This window comes from Nannobrachium achirus (assembly GCF_963921795.1).
Source record: "Nannobrachium achirus genome assembly, chromosome: 1".
NCBI lineage: Eukaryota > Metazoa > Chordata > Actinopteri > Myctophiformes > Myctophidae > Nannobrachium > Nannobrachium achirus.
Window position 1 is genome coordinate 66,261,672 of NC_137810.1, and position 12,102 is coordinate 66,273,773.

Here is a 12,102-nt window from a genome sequence, read left to right on the forward strand (position 1 = left end):
CGTTCAAAAGACTCGAATCGTTCGCGAACGTCCCATCTCTAACTGGCAATGCCCAAAGACATGTAGTGTATGCCAGTGGTTCTCAACCTTTTCAGGCCGTGACCGCCGAAATAATCATATTTGAAGTGGGGACCCCGGCACCCTGACGAGCACTAAGACTTGAGGAATTTTGTATAACACGGTTTTATTGTGAAAATAGCCGATCTACATGCTCACAACGCCTCGCAACGCGAGAGGCATTGAGCGCATGTAGATCTGCTATTTTCACAATTTCTGCCTCTAATATTTGACAATTTGGCCAATGTTTAATTTGTCATTTCAAAGGTATTAACAAAATCAATAACCAAAGACAATGCATAGCTATTTTTCCAGGACCTTCCAGGAACACTTGATCAATTCCAAAACTGTTCCAGTACTGGGGGGAAAAAAAATCTAAATTCAAAATATTTCCAGGAATTTCATGACCGTGGGAACCCTGATTATATAAACCCGTCTTACCCTGAAAGACACCCTGCCGCCTTTTACTTTCGTTGTTCTCGCCACCCGCCATGTGGTCACGTGAGATTTTAACCACCGCGCTATTTCATCTGTCGACGACAAGCCCATGCGAAGAGTGGCGTTGAAGTTGACATGATCGTTGAAGTTGACGCGATCCTCCGTTTCACTGATGGCGTTGTATTCACAGACGTGGTAATCATAGCCGGTGGGCAGATGGTCCTGTGAAGAAATTGGGAATCGAATGAGATATGAGTTCATTTCCGTTGTTTCTCGTTATTTTACAACGTCAGTTCTTGCTCTTACGCTGTTATTGTTATCTATCTATAAATGCGAGAAGTCTCTGCGTGTCTGTCTGTCTGTCTGTCTGTGTGTCTGTAATCCGCGTATCTCGAGAACCGTTCGTCCCACCGGCTTCAGATTCGGCACGCGCGTTCCCCGCCGCGGCACGGAGTGCAGTGCCGGGTCTCGACCCGACCCGACGCGCGGTTTTCCCGAACCGGCGCGAAACGTTCGGAATCTCCTTATGCGGGGCTGATTGTTGACATCAGGCTGTTCCGGAGGAAATCGGCGAAAGCTCTGACTCATTGTGACATCACTTCATAAAAGGCTCTGACATCACGTACGCCACATGAGTCAACAAAAAATCTCTGTGAGTGTGTATGTATGTATGTAATCCGCGTATCTCGAGAACCGTTCGTCCCACGGGCACGCGCGTTCTCCATATATGGGCGTTCGTCCCACGGGCACGCGCGTTCTCCATATATGGGCATAAAATGAATGCCCCCATATATGGGCATAACATGGATTGCAGACAGACATATACAGATATCTCCATATATGGACATAAATGGACAGAGGCAAACAGATGGTCAAAGATCTCCATACAGATATCTCCATATATGGGCATAAATGGACACAGGCAAACAGATGTTCAAAACGGGTTCATGACAACAGGTATAATGAGGTTTGCATTAAAGGGGGAACCGGCACTGTGTCTGCAACACAGTTGGAGGCACAGACAGATACTCCATATATGGGCATAAAATGGACGCAGATAGACACATATCTCCATATATGGGCATAAAATGGACCCAGAACTATAACTGCAGTGATCTCCATATATGGACATAAAATGGACGCCGACAGACAGACAGACAGATACAGATATCTCCATATATGGGCATAAATGGACACAGGCAGACAGATGGTCAAAACGGGTCCTACGAAAACAGGTATAATGGGGTTTGCATTAAAGGGCGGGGCATTTCATTCCCTATTTACATTGTTCCGAGTTGGCCAGGTCGCCGACTAGACGCTGGGCCGCCCAAAGGGCGGCCCAGCTTCTAGTTATAAAAAATACCAGAAACGTCCTACAATAAATAATGGCACTTTGGCTACTGTGTGTGTGTGTGTCTTTTTAAGACTACTATTGAGATGTAAACAGTGGTGTAAAGTAACTAAGTACATTTACTTAATTACTGTACTTAAAGGAGGACTTCACCACCTATCTTCATATAATTGGTCCTCACTAATAAATTGATAAAATATATATTCTTTTTTTTTTAGTCTCAGAGGAGGTTGTGGGCAGGTCAGTTTCCCATCGTCTTGTGACATCATCAATGGGGAATCCAAGCTAATAGAAACTGCAGTTGCAATGTTAAAGTGGAAGCCATTGTTCTCGCGATAATAAAAATAAACCCCCCCCCCCCCCTCAAAATATTGATTATTTTTTTTCTTTTGTCAAATGATGATGACACAAGACTATGGATTTCTGAACTTCACACAGCTCTCGACTTGGACCGAGTAGAAAAAAATGGTACTATTTTATTATGAACATTAGTGAGGACCTATTATATGAAGACAGGTTGAAAAGTGGTGTCCTCCTATAAGTACGATTTTGAGGCATTTGTACTTTATTTGAGTATTTCCAATACTTTTACTTCTACTCCACTACATCTCGGATCCAAATACTGTACTTTTACTCCACTACATTTATTTGAAAACTCTAGTTAGCTTGTAGATCTGCTATTTTCTAATATTTTGTACTTTTACTTTTGATGCCACAGGGCTGCCAAGTTCCAGAAATCTTTAAGAGTGAGACATTTTTTGGGGGGGCGCGATTTTTTTTGGCCTTTTTAACATCGATTTAGAGCGATTTCGTGGCGTGTGGGGCTTAAGTTGGTTGGCGCAGGGGGACGGTCCCCTTTTCCGAAACACCGCTATTCCGACGGACCCCTATTACGAAAAAAAAAAATAGACACACCTCTATTACGAATATAGGATTCTCTCCCCTTCGCTCATCCCCCCCCCCCCTCTCTCAACCCCCCCTCACCCCTCGCGCTCATTACTTAAAACAGCCATCACCCATTCCCTCTCTCAATGATTTGTATAGGACTCCCCCCCCCCCCCCCTCTCTCTCACTTGCTCGCCCGCTCCCCCGCTCTCTCTCATTTCAGTCTCAGTTTGCGATGCACGCAATGCATGTAAAGCCATGGGAATTAAAGAATGCACGCAAGGTCAACAATCAACCCATAAACAAACATGATGATACAATTGATTTAAGTTCTTTATGAGGAGATGGAGTGGAGACAGTAGGAAGAACACCACCAAAGTCTTTTAAACTCTCCCAAAGTTGCACAACGTGCGCATGGATGCACTGTGTCACCACTCGACAGTGAGTACTGAGTAGCCTTTATTGTAGGCCTATTGTAATTTGTTGCCATGAAGCATGATGCAATAGCCTACAGAAACACCTTGTTGTGAAAGAAGTGTGCCACGTATGCAGACACAGCCTGCGTCCAATTAATTCCCTTATGCAAGATTGAAGCTGTTTTTTTTGTTTAGCCTACTTTTCATTCAATTCGTTTTCAGTCCCATGCAGTAGGCCTAATAGGCTACTTTAACTGTTCTAATAGGCTACTTTAACTGTTGATATTGGCTGTTTGTGCACCTGCTTGTAATTTATGCATTACAATTATTAAGTCCGGTAAATTTTAATCATGCCGGTCACGGTGACCGGCAGTTTAAAATCCTAGCGCGAAGTCTGATATAGGTCTATATACAAGGAATTCATGCTCATATTATAGCCTACTTCTGCTGCTGACATGCCAGTGAAATTAGAATCATTAGGAGAGAGAAAGGCCTTCTTCTGAATGTGTGAGTGGCTTATTGGAGGGCTGCATCTTTGATGCGGGCATCCACATTTCAACTATATTATTTTATTACATTTGTAATCACAAGATTGATACAGAAGTTAAAGAGAGAGAGAGAGAGAGAGAGAGAGAGAGAGAGAGAGAGAGAGAGAACGGACTGCGCCTAAACACTGTTTGAACGGTGTGAATGGACTATAGGGACTCATGGACTAAATATTAAATAATAGCCTAAATAATAGGCTTTTCGGAATAGCAGGGTCTTATATAAAAATTGGAACCACCGTTACTCCGAATAATGCAAGTCAATGTTCGGAAAAACGGTCTTTCGGAGTAACGGGGTGTAACCTTGGCGCAGACGGGGTCACTACCTCATGCTTATAAAGCATTCAAACTGAGTGACCAGCACAAGTAGAAATAAACTTGCAACAAGAATGACCAATAAATTTACATTTATTAGTAAAACTACTAATACTGAATACAGTACTACTAGTACTGATGAGAATCTCATCAGTAGGCTAGTGGTTCTCAACCTTTTCAGACTGCGCCCCAAATAATCATATTTTAACTGGGGACCCCTCCACCCTATAAGCGTTCAGGCAACATTGTGTAGGCTATAACACGGTTCTACTGTGAAAATAGACATGTGAGCATGTAGATCTACTATTTTCACAATGTCTGCCTCTAATACTTGACAATTTGGCCAATGTTTAATTTGTCATTTTAGAGCTATTTTGTCACTTTAGAAATGTGCAGATACCCTCTATACACTTACACTTTAAGTTGGTTTGTTTACTGTTGAGTGAGAAAACAATGTTTCACATTAAGTTAATCATGGCGACCTCCACAAAATAATTTGGGGACCCCTGGGGGTCCCGACCCACAGGTTGGGCTACTGGGATTCTTCCCTCTAGTAGAGTAGTAGACTAGTAGGCCTAGTGTTGGTGCAAACCTCCCTATCTCTTCTAAAGCCCTCCTCAGAATATGGGGATATTAGGGTTCAAGACAAGTGGATATAGTAACCCATGAAATTATTGCGCGTGGGCTCTTTCGTGCATGCGCTCGCGGGAGGCAAGAGCTGGATTGTGGTCATCTTTGTGAAATATTGCCCGGCGTTTACTCGCGGAGCGAGTGTGTTTCTCCACCGCGGGGGCGGCGCGATCCCCGGCCCCGCAGATCGAAGCGAGAAAGCCGCCGTCTGTAGGGCTCTCTCTCTCGCTCCGTCGCCTGCATGTGTGTATGTGTAGAGGGGAGAGAGAGTGGAGGAGCAGAGCAGCTGCATTCACTGCGCATAGAATTATCCGTGCGACTTTTACCGAGTGAGAAAACCCCCGCAACTTTCGGGAGAGGTCCGTGGGATGGCTGTAAAATTGCGTGAGAAATGGCATGTGTGGCGTGTGGCGTGAGAAGAGGTTAAATTGCGTGACTCTCACGCTCAAAGCGTGAGACTTGGCAGCCCTGATGCCAATACTTTCGTACATTTACTCAAGTACATTTTGAATTCTGGACTTTTACGGAGTAACGGAGTACTTCTACATTGCAGTATTGATACTTTTACTAAAACAAAAACAAATTGTACTTTTTCCACCACTGGACAAAAAAAATATATATATAGGTCTATATATATATGCCTACCTTCAATTCAGGAAACTGGGAGATGTTATTGTCAGGACTGATGCAGATCTTAACTGGCTTTTTCGGACCAAATGTTGCTATCTGATATCTGAGGGAAAAAAAAACATTCATATTTTTTTCACCCATTACATACAAGACATAAGCATTTTTTATTCATTTATAAATATATATACTGCCCTTCTTCAGTAAAAAGGATATAGCAAAACGGCACTGAGTCAGCAACGTTACCTTGATGAATGAATGGATTAGGTGTACCGTTTTTTCTTCTTAGTCATCCCAATGCATTGAATGAATTAAATAAATGCCAGCAAGTTGCAAAAAGAATACAGAGTTTGCCAAAATATAATGAAATTACCGTTTTTGCTCTTCGGTCACAGGCTCTCGTGTTTTGGGCATGGTGGCAGAGCAACGTTGAAGTCCAAAGGCGGTGTCCAGACTGACCTGACCTTAAGACACAAGACAAAGCCCACCTACAGTATATATTAGGGCATTCAACAAATATTCGAAGTCACTATTCGATGTTGTTCACCGAAGTCGAATATTCGCTTTTTTTTTTTTTTTTGTCTTTACAGATATATATATTTCTTCATGGTTTATAAAGCTTGGCAAGATAGGAAGTCATAAGAACCCTGACAAGCACTTGGAATTGTAGGTATAACATTTAATGTGACTTGGTTCCGCAGATAAATATTGTGAAAATAGCAGATCTACATGCTCACAACGCCTCGCAACGCGAGGCGTTGTGAGCATGTAGATCGGCTATTTTCACAATGTTCGCCTCTTGCTTACTTAACACAATTAGTGCTGCAGGGTATGAAGGGTTAACTTTTCGTTGACGCCACGCAGATCCGCCCATTAGCACACGCTGTTATTGTGTAAGGCATGCCTGGAATGTGTGTACACACACGGACTGCTGAATGACATCAACGATTACGTCATCTAGTGAGTTGAGTTCATGATTTTTAAACATTAAAAATGCATTTATCACTGAATGAGCTGAATATGCAAACCAAAGTGATTATTTTGTATTCACATATCATTGTAGAGAGGCTTTGTACAGTATGAGCTAAGATAGGCTTAGAATGAGTGTTTTTACACAAGATAGGTGAGGAATGACAAACCTAATTGACATACATATTGTCAGTTTAAAAATGTGTATGAATTGAAACAGGACAGTACACTGGAACAGAACACAAGTTCATCAAATACTAATACATATGGCTATTTGTGGAGAATGAAACTAACGTTCTGCTGTATTGCCCATTTCATCAGGCCTGTCGATTTAGTTGAATATATATGTATTTGATAACCATAATTCCCAATTTCAAAATGTTAGCCATAAAGCCTGGAACAAGAAAACATGCAATTTATGATCGATCACATATCAACTTGTTCTCTATCTTCCCTATGCTGTGCATTCTATGTGTAACCTGGCATTTAGGGAGTGGCACAGGACACAGGAATATCTTTGTGATTCTTTATTCCCAGGAAGTTGGTGATCTGTAACTTTGTTACTGTACTTTCTGTGTGTGTGTGTGTGTGTGTGTGTGTGTGTGTGTGTGTGTGTGTATAACTATGCCACAACTATGTTTAGGGGTGAAAAAAAAGAAAGAAAAAAAGTTGGGCTCTGAAAGTGGATAGATCTGTATACAGTATAGCACACCTCTGCACACAAATATACATACATAAAACACATCACAAATAAATGAGATACTTGCAATAAAGTCAATTACATGAAATGTGGGTTATGTCTAAAACTCACCACAAACAGTGTGTGTAGGGATGGCCAGCTCACACACTGAACACACACTGCAGGTCCCTTATAAACGTCACTCCTTTTCCACTGAGAAAAAACATTAACATTATCAGTAAAACATCTGCTATGAGAACATGTCCTTACTTTACAATAATATGTTGAAATAGAAATACAATCGCTGAGAAACAGTAGTCAGAGCAATGAGGGTTGAGGAAAAATATGCTCAACCACGTTGAAAGACCTCTTGTTTACAATCTGCAACCACCAACATGCATTATTAACCACCTTAACTCAAACCCACAACATATACGACGTCACTTCATCAAGACTGTGCTTATAACGTGTACCTGAAATTATTCCATGAAAGTATTATATATTATATATTTTTACCAAGATAATCTCTTCACAGAATCCTCCTTGTTTTCATTCAAAATCAAGACTTCCCATAATCTACTAGTGTAACCCTTGACCCCCACACATGGAACTCTTAAAGTGACAGTGCACGCAGGCAGTGGGGTTTACAAAACACTGCAGGCATATTTGCTCCTGGTCTAAGGCGACAGTGCCACATAGTGGAGATTATGTGTAACTGCAGGCATATTTGCCACTGGGATACGTTCAAGTGTGACTTCTGTTCATCCTCTCTCTCTCGCTCTCTCTCTCTTTCTTGTCCTCCACTTTCTAGTTTGAAAATTAGACCAGTAAACTGTCTCTGTTTTGATTGTGTTGATTGATTTTGTGTTGTTTGTTATTTTGGTGTCAGCCTGTCAGGCTGTCAGCATGACATGTTGGCACTGGAAATATCCTACTGTGTTCTTTTAGGCAGTGCATTTGTCATTATTCACTGTGCAGGCAGTGAAATGCTAGTGTGACACAATGACACAACAACAATACTAGGCTACTGGATATTTGAAAAGAAGGCAAAAGAAAATAAGCTCTTGGCTTCTGTGTGATGCTGTAAGTGACAGCAACAATAGGATTGTGACAGATACACATTTACCGTGTACAGCTTATGTGGCTTATATTTGTCACATTCTTAATGTATTATACTAAATGTACCCCTATTGATTATGGATGGGGACCCAAATGCATTTGTGTGAGAATCAATGGAGGTAAATTTACTTGTACCTTGACCCATTTACCCCCATTGAGTCTGACCCAAATACATTTGGGTCCCCCTTCAGGGCCTTATTTGGGTCCTCTTCCAGGTCCATGCATTTGGGTCCCCATCCGGAATCAATGGTGGTAAATTTAATACAATCCATTTTTTGTCTTATGCGACAAATACAAAAACATATTATTGAACTCAAGTCTCCAAGGTGTGACGACTAATCAATAGAAAAAAATGTCAATTTGGGGTGAACTCCTTCATTTCTGCTTTCAGCTGCAGAATGATACTCAATTGTGACATTCGACTACACTGCCAAAGACAATTCATAGGAAATATAATAGCAATCAATTTGTTCACAGCACAGTGTAGTGGTTTACATGTATAGCCAACAGAATACTATTGATAGGCCTATAGCATAAATAGGCCTACAGTGGTTGTGATATATTTGACATAGCCTCCATTGAAAAACGTTTTAAAGTAAAAGAATGAGCTCCAAGTTTTACTTAAATACAGTAGGCGTACTACTAGAGTAAAAGTCCCCCCAGTGGAAATAGACAGCTATTCTCCCAGGTTTGCCCCAAGTGACACTATTATTCGTGTCGTTCAGTCAGACAGACCGTTTGCACATATGACTTCGCTTTGTTATTCACATCAATCAGTCAGACAGTATACAGGTGATGGATCGTCGTCGTTAAAGGTGTGATTTACATTGCTTTGTATGTAAGGAACAGTGGCGTGGTGGCTAATTTGCAGTTGTTTGGTCCTATAGGGTTTCAGTCAGTGAGTAACACTGGTAATGATGGGTCATCATTGTGGTTCTATGGCAACCTTTCAAAAAGCAATGTCCCCAATATATGCGGTCCCACACCCTGTTATATGACAAAACAACTACATTTAACCCAGTAATATAACTATCCACAATTAAACCTATTGTAATCTTACTTGAATGAGTCCATATGCATGCACACAGTCTGCACATAAACTGGAAGCAAATCTTAAAGCAACACTTACACAATCTACTCCTGAAAATATTAAAACTCTTAAAACCGATGCATTGTATTCATTAGTTGACTGGGCCCCCCATGGGTCTATACCTGGTCTGCTCCCCCTTTCCTTACAACAAATCTCTTCAATGAAAATGTGAGCTTGTAGATCTAATGCTTTCACAGAATAGCGTTCATGTGGACGGCTAAATGTACAACTGTGTTTTCCCCTTATAAAATAATATATTTTTGTTCACTGTTCTGATCACATGTACACTGATTGGACTTCTGTAAATGATGCTGAATGACACACTAGATGGGGTCCAGAGACCCTCTGGGTTCCTTGAGGATAACCTCACGTCACCTCAAGGGGGTCCAAAATGGACCCTTACAGGCCTGTATAAGGGTAAGCAGGTCTGCTGCTTTTGTGTGATGATGTAATATGATCAAGTAGGAAGTTAATTTGTGAAGAATGATGGAGATGAGAGGATTGCTCCAGGCAGCAAAAACTACAATGTGATTTAGATATCATGCTATGTAGCCTGATGTAGACATCCTGCAGTGTGTAGCTTCAATGTGCTTATTGATAACATAGTTACACTGTGTGTGTGTGTGTGTGTGTGTGTGTGTGTGTGTGTGTGTGTGTGTGTGCGCGCGCGCGCGCGCGTGCGTGTTTGTGGGGGGTTACTGTTGTTTTACAATAAAGAAATGATTATGGACAGAATTGGGAAGCAAAGGGGATTTTGCTCACATTAGAAATTGAATGAGGGGAGGCAAACACTTATTGACTTGATGTTAGTTTTTAAGACCAACATTCATAAAGAGATCATAAACTAAACAGATGTTATGTATCCAGTACATACTTTAAAAAGCATAGACATGCATAGCAAGTTATAAACTATACTATATTGGGATGGTTGGAAGAATCATCTGTAACGGAGGTGATCCAAACCTCCCCACCCGGTTTCGAACCCGGGTCTCCCGCGTGAAAGTCCTATATCTTAACTATTACTCCAAAGGGATATCTTTGTGGTATGAGAGCAGATACTAGACTTTTGAGGCTTCAGGCTGGGGCTGCGACTCTCTCCGCCACACTCACCCCCCTTTGACCTCCTCCTACAGGGAAGCCCGGATCCGGGTCACGGCACCAATGTAACGGAGGTGATCCAAACCTCCCCACCCGGTTTTGAACCCAGGTCTCCCACGTGAAAGTCCAATATCTTAACCATTACTCCAAAGGGATATCCCTATGGAACGAGAGCAGATACTAGACTTTTGAGGCTTCAGGCTGGGGCTGCAAACGCAGACTGCTGGATATGGTTTTAAAACCAGAGATCAGACTACACAGATCAGGTTGGTAATTCACTCCATTATATTGTAGATACTTTTTTTTTTTTTAAATATTGGTTTGAAAACAGGGTTAGCTTAAACATTCTAAGCACATTTTCACACATTCATAGTGTAAAAACAAGCTTCATAGCAGAGTAATCATCTTTAAGTTTGGTATTTAATGGTGAGATTCCAGTAGTATAAATCAATACTTTTTGAGTGGATAAGCTCCAACCTCAAGTAAAATACTCCACGTTTTATTCCCCAGACAAACCACATCTAATAAACACTACTATGATTTTAGAATATCTGGCAAAAGTCACTGACATTTCTACCTTGAATGATAACAAATATCCTCTGAGAAATTAGTAGGCTGTTAAAACGTGTTTATCAAATTAAATGGCAATACAATCGTTTTGTCATATCCAGTATCTTATCATTTAGACCTTTTATGGTCTTGTTTATGTTGGAAGTCCATGGCACTCAATTTACAGACATAGCAACAATAAAAAAATAACATTTGTTGCATTTACAAAAATAAAAAATAAATACACTATATGCCCAGTGCAGGGAGAAAGTGGGGGTAGGGGGTCTAATTTTTTGCCTGTCTTATGGGCAGGGTTGTCAACATTGGACTGTCAGAATCCAGGAGATTTATTTTTGGGGGGCGCGCGGAACTCCCCAACCGGGGTCTTGGGGGTCCTCTCCCCAAAACGTATTAATAGATATTTTTTCCTGTGTTCTGTTGAATTTTGTGCATGTTTGATACATTTATCAGGCTTACTTTACTAGCATGGGTACAATTTCAGCCTTAAAATGCCAAATGTTGTTGTACAGATTTGATGACTGAAGCAAAAGGACATCTTTAATAATGATTTCTCATCTTTAAGTCATTACTTAAGTGAATATCTGTATGATCTTTCTTGCATGCATTGCCCCCACCCCTAAAGCGGGGGGTCTGGGGGTCCTCCCCCAGAAAAATTTTAACATAGTAGATGTAATTTCCTGTGTTCTGGTGAATTTTGGGAGTTTGATACAAAATCCAGGAGAAATCCAGGAGATTTGCCAATCCAGGAGACTCCCAGGAGAGGGGTTCAAAATCCAGGAGACTCCTGGGAAATCCAGGAGAGTTGACAGGCCTGCTTATGGGAGAAGTGATGCCTATACTTCTCCTCTGGCCAGGTGAATTTTCAGGGCCGTTTTGAAGGAGGCCAGCGATTTACATGTTTTAAGGTAAATAGTCAAGGAATTCTCCTATCAATAAAAGCATAAAAGCCACCAAAAGATCATAAAAAAGAAGGAAAACAGTACAATTTTAACTTAAAAACTAAGTCACAATCTGGATGGACAAAGTGCAGACTGCACATGGTGAAAAGTACAGTGTTATTTACATAAAATAAATACAAATACATAATTTACAAATGTAATACTATCAGATACAATCAGTAGTACGTGGGGCACTGTTTCCAAAACTGGGTCAGTCACAGAACAATTTTCTTTATGAAAAATAAAATAAAATAAAATAAACAATAATAATAATAAAAAAGATATATATATATATATATATATATATATATATATATATATATATCAGGGGTGCAACATAACTGAATATCGAAAATCGAACCGAACCAAAAATAT